The sequence below is a fragment of the Camelus ferus genome, chromosome 7, assembly GCF_009834535.1.
Source record: "Camelus ferus isolate YT-003-E chromosome 7, BCGSAC_Cfer_1.0, whole genome shotgun sequence".
In the NCBI taxonomy this organism is placed as follows: Eukaryota; Metazoa; Chordata; class Mammalia; order Artiodactyla; family Camelidae; genus Camelus; species Camelus ferus.
The window spans coordinates 65164250-65177051 of NC_045702.1; the positions used below are offsets into that span (position 1 = coordinate 65164250).

Consider the following 12802-nt stretch of genomic DNA (forward strand, 5'->3'; position numbering starts at 1 on the left):
ATGCAGAAATTATCTAGTGGCCTTTATACCATAATCTAGTACATTTGTCTGCATGCCTCTTTCAGGAACTAGGAAAGGGTTGCAAAATGCAATGTGACAAGGGAACCAGGCCAGTTCGAGATTCAGACAAAGTCAACCTACAGGAATTTGGTGCCTGCCTACAGTTCCCACAATGGAGTTTGACACTAATTAATATGAGCAAAGCACATTAATTATTATCCTTTTACTTTATTATTCATCCGGTTACTTTTAGTCTATGTGTGTCTTTACTTTTAAAGTGGGTTTTTTCTATAGGCAGCATAAAGTTGAGTCTTTCTTATGCAACCTGATAATGCCTAACTTACATTTTTTTAACTGTATATTTAATGCATTATTTATATGAGTGGGTTTCAAAATATCACCTTCCTATATTGTTTCTGTTTATCCCAACTCTTCTTTGTTCCCTTTTTCCTCTTTTTGTAACTTCTGGATTAAGAATTTTTTATAATTCTATTTTATCTCCTCAGCAACAGTGCTTTGCTGTGCTACTTTTACTAGTTGTTTGAGGTTTATAGTATACATTTTTAATTTAACACTGTCTACTATCAAGAGGCTTTACACTACTTCACATACCAAATAAGAACTGTACAACAGTATGCATCCATTTCTCCCTTTCAAAGCTTTGTACTGTCGTTTTTACACATTTCACTTCTGCATATGTTATAAACTTAATGATGCATTAAATATTAGTGTTGCTTTAAACGGTTATTTATAAAAGGATTTAAATAATGAGAAAAAGTATCTTTATATTTACTCACATAGTTACCATTTTAGTGAGCCTAATTCTTTTGTGTAGGTCCAGATTTCTAACTGGTAATATTTTTCCATTCTTGTGGTTTGGGTCTGCTAGTAGTGAATTCTTTTAGCTTTTATAAGTCGAAAAAAGTATTTAGTTCACCTTTGCTTTTAAAAGATATTTTTTTACCAGGTAAAGAATTCTAGGTTGTGGTTTTGTTATTTCACTATTTGAAAAATGTGGCTCTACTGTCTATTTGCTTTAATTAAAGACTATTGTCATTTAACTTGCACTGTTTCCAAAGAAATCTGCTAACATTATCATCTTTGTTTCTCTGTTTCATACTGTATTTTTTTTTATGTTGGCAACTTTTAAGATTTTCTTTTCATCATTAATTATAAGCAATTTGATTTTAATGTGCTTTGGTGTAGTTTTCTTTGTGCTTCTTGTGTTTGTTGAGGTTCTTGTACATGGGTTTATATTTTCATCAAATTTAGAAAATATTCAGGTATTATCTCTTAAGAGATTGTTATGCCCCTGCCCTATCCTTAGGCACTTCAATTATGCATATATTTGGACACTTGAAGTTGTCCCACATTAATGCTCTGCTTAGCTTTTTTAGTCTTTTTCTTTCTGTGTTTCTCACTGGATATTTTCTATGCCTGTTTTCAAGTTAATTAATTTCTTCTGAAATGTTTAATCTGCTGTTAATTCCAGCCTCTCTATATATGTATATGTGTGTGTATGTGTGTGTATTTCAATATCTGACACACACACATACACACACACACACACACACACATATATATTCCAGCCTCTGTACATAAAGGCTAGAATTATCAATATTTGAGGTATATATTTTTCTTCTCTAAATACATTTAGAGAAGTTCTTTCTTCTCTAAAAGTCCAACTTGTAACTTTTATGACCCTATTTAGCATGTTCAACTTTTGCTCTAGCTTCTTGAAGATATGGAATATAGTTATAATAAATTCTTAATGACATTTAACTAATTCTATCATCTGTGCTATTTTTGGGTTAGCTTTGATGGAGTGATTTTTTCCTATATTTCCTGCTTTTTTGTATGCCTCGTAATTCTTGTTTGGATGCCATTCATTGTGGATCTTAATTTACTGGACATTGAATATTTTTTATTTCTGTAAATATTTTTGATCCTTGTTTGTGGCATGGTTAAGTTCCTTAAAAATGTTTGCCTTTTTTGGGTTTTGCTTTTAAGCTTCTTAGGAATTTTGTTGTGGTAAATTGTATACAAAAACAAGAAGATTCCGAGTACTCTTTCCTGTGATTTACAAGTTTTTCCATTCTGGTTGGTGGAAATAGGCACTATTCTCAGGTGTTCTTCCAAATCATTTTAGGTGGTTGTTTTCCAAGTCTTCGGTAGTTTTCACATATATATGAACTGATATGAACTTCACTGAATAATCACAAGGGACCCTATGCAGGTCTCAAGGGTTTTCTGTGTATCTCTGTCCTGTATACTTTAGCTACCTTGGCCTCCCTGACTTCACAGCTCCATCTCTTTAACTCAGAAAAACTGCCAAGCTCTACTTGGGTTTCTGTGCTATGCCTGGAAAAATTTTCCAGGCAGTAAACTAGGACACTTATATGGTGCATGCCTCTTTCTTTTTTACCCCCTACCTCAAAGGGATCTCTGTCTTCTTTGTCTGATGTAAAATGTTTTAAGAGTGATTGTTTTAAATATTTTGACCCTTAAAAAAAAATTGTTTCAGATGAGTAAATCTAGTATATTGTTTAAAGTGGGAATAGTCTTTTTTATCATTTCATCTGTCTTGAGCTTGGGAAAAAAAATCTCTGCATTGATTTACACTCAAGTGTTTTGCTGCTGCATTTTTATTATATTTATAATGAAAGACAGGAGGATGTTAGATTCTTTTCACTAGGCAAGAATATGAGAAGAACCTAACTCTACAAGTTTAAAATAACCTCTCCTTAATAGCAATTATTACTTTTAAAATGCTTTATTTTAATTGAAATGGCTTTGAATAAAGACTAATGGAAAGCTTATATTTTTAAGAAATAACCTCTAACATAGGACATTTCCTTGTTCTCAAATTTGTTAATCAGTTATTCACATCTTATTACATGTTCAGTATTTATGGTAGAAATAGAAAATGTTAGATTGATCCTACTCTTCTTTTTTCATCTTTACTTCCTTAAAAAATAAAACAATATATCATATGTTTCCTTTTGGATAGATAGCATCCTTTCCTTCTGATAAGTTCTGATCTGATGAGACCATGCTGTTTAATCTGAATCATTGTAAATGAAGTGAGATATGGAGAAACACAAATGGAGAGAGTACAGAGGAAGAGCAGAATAAATCATTGAAGTGTAGGGGAATGTGCCTGATGAGGAAAGGCTGAAAGACTAAGTGTACATACCCAAGAAAATTGAAAGGAAACTTAACAGCACATTTCATGCCTAGGAAGGAATATTTTATGGGTGGCTGTGAGCAGATATTTTGTTTGTAAATTGAGGGCAGAACTTCAATTGCTGATCACCCTATCACATGCCTCATTTTCTTCATGTTATGATCTATCTAACACAGGGCTGGAGGAACAATATAACTCAAAGGACATTTTCATTCATCTCTCTCCTATTCAGGAACTTACAAGAACTCTTTCTAACTCGCTGCCTCAAACCTTAACTTTCGACAACTAGCATCCAAAGCCTTCCATCAAATCATGTTATATTTTTTCTATTTCAAAACTCCATACTTCCCAACAGGCTCCTTCATTTAAGCCAGACTTTTCTATGACATAATTCTCGACCTCTCTTGTCTCCAAGATTGCCCATTTTTTACCCAGCTACATGCCCTTCCCAATCCTTTCTGCTAATTATGCTATAGTCTCTAAAATTAGATACAAACACTTTCTAAAGAAACTTTTCGTATGAAACATCATCTAAACTTAAATTTACTGTACGATCATTTCAGCGTTCACAGGTTCGTCTTATTTTATGTCTCTGTATAGGTTTCCTTACTACAACAGGTTGTGGAGGTTGTGCCATGCACAACTCCAGGGGAAACTCTGTGCAGTGTAACCCATGTGAATGCACTCTTTAGATCTGTTGTGTGCACACCTGAGCAGTTGTATGTTTGAGCCTGCATCTTTCCTTATTTTTCCCTTTACTTCTTCATCACTGATAATACTCATACCATTCATTTCCTCCTGATGTTAACATTCATAGCCCCCCCAGTACCTCCTACCTGTAACATGGACACTATCTGCCTTATTTCCTTTTATTTCTCCCTCTCTTATCACCTCATCTTTCATACTTTAGCCAAGACCCTCTCAAGCTTGGCAACACTAACATTTTGAGCGAGGTATTTGTTGTGGGGCATGTCCTGTCTATCCCGTAAGATGTTTAGTAGCACTGCTGTCCTTTCCCCACTAGATGCTACATCACACTTCAACCCATTAGAGGCAAAAATGTCTCCAGCCATTGCCAAATATTTGAGTGGGGGCAAAACATCACTCCCAATGAAGACCAACTGCTCCAGCCATACCAAATTAGTAAAAATTCCCCAAACATTGTATACTAATTCATGTGTCTGTGCCTCTATCAGCATGATTCTTCTCCTTTATGTTTTTCCTACAAGTGAAAATTTAAAGAACTTATATTCATACTTAGAAAAAAACTAACAAAGAAATAAAGCAACTACCAAAAAACTACCACAACTACCACCACAATACTTTAGGTGTCACTACCTTGATGAAGCAGAACTAGGTCCCCAGGCAATATTTATCTTCATCTTCTCACTGTTATGATATGTGTAGATCACAAGCATTTTCCTACTGCTGCACTCATCACACTTCCTCTTTATTTTCTTAAAATCCATCTTGCCTAATGGAATGTGAAAATAATGTGAATCCAAACCATCCCTGTAGCCCCATGCCAGGAATGTATGTACTAGAAGTTATTGAAGAAAACATTTAATATTATCTTTTTTGCTGATTCTCTTGATCAAGCAGCCTGTACACACATTATTCCAAGTTTATTAAAAGCCCTTACTATTTACTGTATAATTTTCATAACACTGGTGGTCTAAAAATTAAGCTTTAAAAATCAGTATCTAAAAAAAGGAACATGCCTTAGAAATTAAGCTTTAAATCTTAAACTTTTTTATTAAAAAAAAAGAAAAATTCTACTGAAGGAAAGAAATTTTTATTACTCAATGCAGCATTGGAAATAATTTTTCTTCAAACAAGTATTTTTTATTGAATACTAACATAACTGAAAAAAAAATATTAACTCACAAGTATGAGTCTGAATAATATTACAGTGAAGAAAATTTTGCTGAAGAGTTTTCTGTGCTTTTATTTTTTCACTTCACTGACATATTTTTAAAATATTTTGTTTTCTAAAATATAGGTCATTTTACTAAAGTTAATAAACTCTACTTTAGCCCCAAAGCACCTTCAAGTTTTCCAAATTTATTTTCAGATTTAAAATATTACTTTTGTTATCATCTTCACCAAAAATGGAAGGATTGTTTCCAGTTTCTTTGCTGTCATTTTCTGTTTTCTTCTAAATTTCTGCAGCAATATTTGTTAGTGGCATAACCTGAAATAACTGTGTGTGTGTGTGTGTGTGTGTGTGTGTGTGTGTGTGTGTGTGTGTGTGTAAACACACACCATTTGTTCTTTCTCATCATTCCACTGAACAGAATGTGAAAGTACAGAGGAAATGAAGCTCCATCTTTCCTTTTCCTCATTGTACCTTTGGAAAGGAGTGTTGTAAATAGCTGAGCTCCAATCCCAGGTCATCCTGCTCCCAGACTACTATCTGACAGTGCCAAACTCCAAGGGATCCAAAGTAGGTGTGTGGATAAATGTCTGCTAACAGATTCTAACGAGCACATCCCTGAAGACATCAAGGAAATTCCAGATAACATTTGTCTTTTGGAGCCTCTGATTCCTTACTCTTGGTTCCTCTCCTTCCTGGGGGCTCTATAAACTGGAGACTTTCTGGTCTCTTCTTGGGATCCTTCTTTCATTATCATCCTTTTTTTGGCAGACAGTTATTTCTGCTCAGCTCAATAAGCATATCTAATACCTACTAGTGAATCTGGGGGTGGTTTTATGAATACAAAATGCATTCGACTCAGCCCCAGTTTATCACACTCCAAAGAATGCTCATTTCAGAATTTAAAACAATAAGGGATTTATTGGACATCAAGAGTTATGGACATTACGTTAATGTCATAAATGGTTAAATTAAAATGTTCAGCTCAATGCACAATGTTATGCCAGTGTCAGCGGATCTCTGACCACTGAAGCATTTCTGCACTGAGAGCTGGTGCAGATCAGATCTCAGACCACTATAAATTGATTACTTCTCTCCTTTTCCCCCTCTTTTGTCCTCTTTACCTCTTTTCCAATGTTACAAAGGCTTATAATTTTTTCTCATTCATTCATTAAACACATATTTAACTGTTTACAAGATTCTAGGAACTAATTACCAGACTTGAAAAGGAAGTGGTACCTAACTCTGAGGGAGGCTTCTAGTTTTAGAAAGAAAACAGTTACGCCAAAAGATCAATTGCAAACTGGCAAATTCTATAATGAGAAACTAGAAGAGAGGCTTGGGGAAGACTTTAGAGATGGGATAACTTGTATATCACTTTTTTTTCCTCATTTTTTATTGAACTGTAGTCAATTTGCAGATGTATAGCAAATCAACTCAGTTATATATGAATAACTATATTTACATATATATATAAAATTACATATATATATATATATATATATATATATATATATATAAATATAATTATTTTCCATTACAGTGCATTACAAGAAATTGAATAAAGTTCCCTGTGCTATACAGGAGGCCTTTGTTGTTTATCTATTTTATACATAGTATTGTGTATTTTTTAATCCTATACCCTAATCTAATCCCTTCTCTCCTTTCCCCTCTGATAATCACAGTTGGTTATACTGCTTTTGAAGGGTAATTCAGAATTGTCTTGGCAGAAAAAGAAAGAAGAATAATGCCAAGAGAAAAAAAAAAAAAAGCCTAAGCAAAAGCCAGCAACTTGAAATAGACAGTCCCATTTGAAAAATGACAAAACTATTTTATGGCTCATGTCTGTCAGTTACACTAGCAAGCTTTACACAGCTGCCTACTGCCCCTTGTTTGGAGAGAGCTGCAGTGATCAGAATTGCCAGCTGCTTCTTTGGGGGCGATGACGTCTGAGTGGTTCTCAGGCCCCTATACCACGTACTAACATCCACATGGACAAAAGGTGGCACACTTTGTGTAATATATGCAGTTATGTGTGTGCTTTAATCTGTCTCATTTATACCATCAAACTTTTAATAAGAATTTTAAACGGAATTAGAAGCCCAACAAAAAGCAGATGATGATAGAGGTGATCTGATCTGCCTGAAGAAAGAATCACTTGCTAGATGATTTCCCAGTGAACTGCCACTTGTCTCACAAAAGCATCAGTATCTCCCGTTGTAAGTTTTCCAGAAGCAAACTCTGCTCTGCTTGCCTTGTGGAATTATAGAAAAGGAGCAAACTAGGTCCCTTCAAAAATAAACCTACAGAAAAGGATTTGATGGCTTTGCTTTACTGAGGGAATTTCTAGCTTGCAACCCACAAACATTATGAACAGTTTCATATTTTTCAAAGTCTATTCAAATCAGAATATGGCTAAAAACAATCAAGGATTAACTCCCCATGTCTCCTATTATAAATATCATAATTATATGTCAAGAAATAGAAAATGTGAAATAAAATGAATATGAGTGTGACTTGAAGCAATTACCATGAAACTCAAAATTTAAAACACAGCCTCCGACTGTATATTACACAGCAAGATTCAGGTGGGGAAGAGAAAAGTACAATCTACCATGGAGGATTCAAGATGCTACCTGCTGAATCCACAGATCACTCTTAGCAAAATGAATCCTGGGAAAATTCAGACTTTGTGTACCTCCAGATAGAATGTAACAGGTCTACAGCACCACTTACAAGGGATCTTCCCAAGATCCTATTATCTGACTATAACCAAACTGTAAAATCTGACTTCTTGTTTATCAGTAAGTAATAAAAGGAGTAGAGAGACAAGTTAGATGACATGATGAGGCAGAGGAAATAATTAGACAAGCAGGTGCAACCCATTCTTCAATAAGTCCGTATCAAAAAAAAAAAAAAAAAAAAAAAAAAAGATGGGCAGAGAGTAGAGAAGGATGGCTACTGGGACTAAAGAGATCAAAGAAACATACCAGCTGAAAATAATGCCTTACCTTAATTGGATCTTTAATTTAAACAAACTAACTTTAAGAATATTTTTGGTTAATTGGTGAAATTTTAAAGTGTAATGAATATTAAAGTATTCTAAGGAACTTTGTTAATTTTGTTACATTTGATATTTTAACAGTAGAAAATGTCTCATTTAGAGTTGATACAATATAATTTAATAACAAATAAACAGTCCAATCCAAAAATGGGCAGAAGCAATTCTCAAATGAAGACATACAAATAGCCATTAGGCACATGAAAAAATGCTCAATATCACTAACTATCAGAAAAATGCCAGTCAGAATGGCCATTATTATAAAATCAACAAATGATAAATGCTGGAGAGGGTGTGGAGAAAAGGGAACCCTCCCACATTGTTGGTACTGAAGTTTCCTTATTATTGTCCAAAAGAGTCTTCTGCTTCAGAACATTTCCCCATCTTTTGTTTAAATAGTTTGCCTACAGAAGAATCACAGCAAACTTTATGTCATATGCCAGATTAGTTATTTCTTAAAAAGTAAAATCCTACATTCTCCTTATAAGTTAAAGATTATAGAAATTATGAGTATGGACACATTTCAAAAGTTTTTTTCTTCTGTATTGCAGAATCATTCAAATCATCTTTGTTAGTGAGCATGTAAAATAAAAATTATAAAATACTGAAGAGGATTCAGAACTAATTTGCAAAAACTGTATTACATTTGAAATAGTACTAGATGAATTTCCTCAATAAGCGTGAGTTAGAGATTGGATATTTGGTTCAATTATTTCTTACACATGTTCATTGGAAACAACAAGGCCCATGGAATCTTTGGATTATACTTTCTAAGTAAAATGGCATGCTGCTAAAAAGTCTGACTCCAGAAACATTTGATTTTAAAGACAGACTACTTAATTTTATATAGATTATATGCAGTGAGATCAGGTGGCAACCTTCCTTAATTTTTTTTATTGACGTATAGTCAGTTACAGTGTGTCAATTTCTGGTGTACAGCGTAATGTTTCAGTCATTCATATAGTGCTACCATCTATGCAGCCATAATCAAAGGCTTCGTGTTTCAACTTCTACTCTTCGTTTTCTGACCTGTTCATAAGTGCCCATTGCAGGCTGAAGCCCACAGTGCAAGGTTTTATTAGTAATGGGTTTGAGATAGAACTGTGATAGAATTTAAGTTCCCCTAACAGAGTTGGCAGTGTTCCACTTCATGGGCGAACCAGTTTCTGTAATCTCATTTCCCAACAGCTGACAATAGCTGAAGCAGAAATGAGTACGAACTAATCAAATGGAACCAACTTACTTGGCTGGTTCAATTCATTTGTACAATTGATGAGGACACAACAAAATAATTAGTCTTGCTAGTCTCAGGTCATTAAGACAATCTTAGAGAAAATCAAACTGGGAAAACAGTTCCAAACTTGAGTTTGATTTGCCCCTGGTAAAAAGTATAAAAACTGAGATGGATTTGGAATAAGATGTGACTGTTCTACCAAATATTTGTATTGTATCACTTAGTGAAAAAGGGCATTGCTTATATATTGTATAGTCTTGTCAGGATGCAGAGCATGGCTGAAACTAGGACATATCTCTATCAATGAAATATCTGGAGTAATCAAGTAATCATATACATCAGCCAGATATGTATACTTGGTAAGCAATAAATATCCTATTACTTGAGTGTTTATCTCTTCCTAAGAAATAGAACATGCCCAAAATAATAGGAAAACTGCACAAAATATAATTCAGTCAGAAAATTCAGAAGGCAGTTCAGGATTTAACAATGCTTATAACATTTATTAAGAATGCCTAGAAATAGTCAAACTATGACATGTGAGAGCATAGTCTCCAGTGCTGCCCCAACTTCTGACACCAACTGCAAGCTCACAGGGATTCCTAAAACCACCCTCAGATTCAATAATTTTCTAGAAGGACTCATAGAACTCCCCGAAAAGTTATATTTATGGCTACTGTTTATCATAAGGAAAAATTAAAATTAGTCAAAGGAAGAGACACATAGACAAGAGTCTCAAGGATTCCAAACATGATGTCCACTTTTGGAAGTGACAGGTAATAATGTGCACAGGGTATCACCAAACAAGGACACTCAACCAAGCTTCTGTGCCCGTAGTTTTCCTTGAGGCTTTAATAAGCAGGCATCACTGACTGATTGCTCACATGGTTCGAACCCAGACTCTAGGTCAACTGACCCAAAGCCTCCACGCTAGGTCATCCTGTTGGGCTTTATGGTGGAGCCAGCCCCAACCCTACAGCTATTGGGTGTGAATGACTCCACCCCAAGATCCAGTGTAGCCAGCCCCCTCCCTAAGCAAAGATGCACCTATCAGGTATTAAATAGATGAGCACTCAAAGCCTAGGGCAAAGGCCACACCTTTCTCTGGGCAAGGTCAAATTCTTTATTACACAAAGACTGTTAATGATCACTTCATACCTAAGTATGGAGTTAAAGAAAATATGTAATAGACAATGTATTATGAATTTCTAGTTTTACTTCTATGAACTTTCTTAACTAGGACAGGATAATCATCCACTCTTAAATATTCTATTCCCTAGCAGTCAATGACTATTCAGTATATGTAGTTCGATGCATAATCCTCCACTATTGGGATTTATGAAAGCATTTTAATCTCAAGCCATTTTATTTCAGTCAGTCAAGTTGTTTTTTTATAAATCCATGTCTAACCTGAGCTGTTTTCTGACTCACTAAGAAAGATTTCAACATACTTTACATCATATTTTAGGAATTCTATTTACAGAGTGATCAATTTTAACACATGATTACTAATATTCCCATTTTTAAGGAGAATTATTCATAAAGATTAACTATGCATGGCACATACAGAGTGCTTAAAATTTCTTGGCTACCATTATCACTAACAAGTATCTATATAGTTTTGAGAGGACAAGTAGGTTTCTGAAAATTTAAAAAAAAAATTTATTTTAAAGATTAACATTTTAAAAACTAAGATTATTTGGTTCCATTCTGAAAATAAATACAACACAAGGCATTTTCATTTTATAAATACTTGTATAAACAAAACTGAGTATTATTATCCTTCCATGAAAAGTTCCATTTAGAATATATTTATCCAGAAGGGGAATATTTATTAGCAGAGAACCCGACAATCGGAAAGAAAAAGTGGCCAATCAAGCAAATTACCTTAATGACAATGATCTTTAGGAAGGAAACACTTTAGATGAGCAGTTGATTGCAGGGTGGGGCCACAGCATAGCTTTGCCATGAATGGGGCTGAAATACACCCCTGTGGTACATGGAAGGCTGCAGGGATGCTGCTTCTGTGCCAGAACTTAGCACTAGCCTGTAGAAAACTATTTTTCTCTAAGTGTATCTCCTATGGGGATACCAATTCATATTATATGTCTACATAGGATTATCTAAGATGATTTGGTATTCATCATGAAGGGGCCAATACAGGCCCAGCACTTACAGAAATCTTGAGGACAAATGTCTTCTTAATTTAAGAACTCTCTTCTAATGGAAAATGAACACTTGTAGCCCAAGTAAAAATAATCCCAATATAAGGAGCAAGATGACATATGCTGAATGTTTATTATATGTCATGTGCTATGTATAGATTATTTAATTCAATCCTCCTCTAGCCTATAAGGTAGAGATTATTATGTCTATTTTTACTTTCAGATGAAGAAATCAAGTACACAAGGGTTGAAGAACCTGCCCTCAGGTTAAGCTGCTAAAGTGGCCAGTGGGAAAGTTCAATCCCCTTTGGGAGTACCTTATAGTACTCCAAAGACTGTGTTTCTTCCCATACTCTTATCTCAACTGTTACAGAATCACACCAAGATGGTTCAGCTGCTCTGGATCTAGTGTTGTGAATAGCCTTATTGATGGATCTAATTATTTCAATGTTTTTCCTTGAGAATAAGAAGGGCCGAAATGCCAATAGCTTTCAGGGAATGAGATGGTCAGCCTGGTTTCAAATATGATCTGCCACTTACTAGTGTGTGACCTTGAGCATATTAATGAACTCTCAGACCAAGTTTTCCTCCTAAGTGAATTAGGATGACATAACCAACTTCTTAGCTTTTCTGTACAGATTAAATAAAAAAATGTAAATAAAGCACTTAGTACAGTACCTGATGTTAAGGTGTGAGACAGCTCAGCAGCTTCTCAGGGCACCATATACATGGGACCTCAGTCCTAAAACTGATCAGAAATTTGATGCTTAGGAATGCAAGCATCTTAAATAACAGGCAAACATAAACTGGGCCCAGTCTGCCAAAAAAAAAAAAAAAAAAAAAAAAGGAAGATAAGCCATGCCTAAATTAATCTACTCACTTTTTTTTTTTTTTTTAAGGCTAACACAAAAGTTGAGAGTTGCAAACCCAAAACTAACACTACCCAACCATCAGGCATCGAAGATGAAAGATACAGTTAACTGAACATTTGATCTGAAATGGTGCAAGGTCTAGTTACGTTTAACTGAAATACTGAACTCAAGGAGTGCAAGGTATGGTTCTAGTTACAGGACTTTTAGCTCTACTTGAGTAAGTTAGATTAGTGATTGCCTAACACTCTTTGGTTATTATAACAAAAACAGTTGATATGTATTGAAGGCTTACCATGCTGCCAGCAGCATTCTAAGATGTTTACGTGTGTTAATTCAAGGAAATCTCACAAATTTCTTACAAGCTAGCTTTTATTATTATCTCAGTTCCATAGATTTGGAAAAAGGCA

The 12802-nt window shown here is 34.6% G+C and overlaps 1 protein-coding gene across 7 annotated transcripts in view; it reads right to left on the bottom strand.

Annotated features, from left to right (window-relative positions):
* ZNF804B (zinc finger protein 804B) overlaps positions 1-12802 on the bottom strand; it is an 871803-nt gene that overhangs the window by 369281 nt on the left and 489720 nt on the right. Inside the window, exon 5 of one of the 7 annotated variants that reach the window (XM_032484043.1) lies at positions 12202-12271. The exons of the other annotated variants lie outside the window; for them this stretch is intronic. The gene's annotated coding sequence lies outside the window, so the exon portion shown is untranslated. The remainder of the gene's footprint in view (positions 1-12201; positions 12272-12802) is intronic. 7 annotated transcript variants of the gene reach the window in all.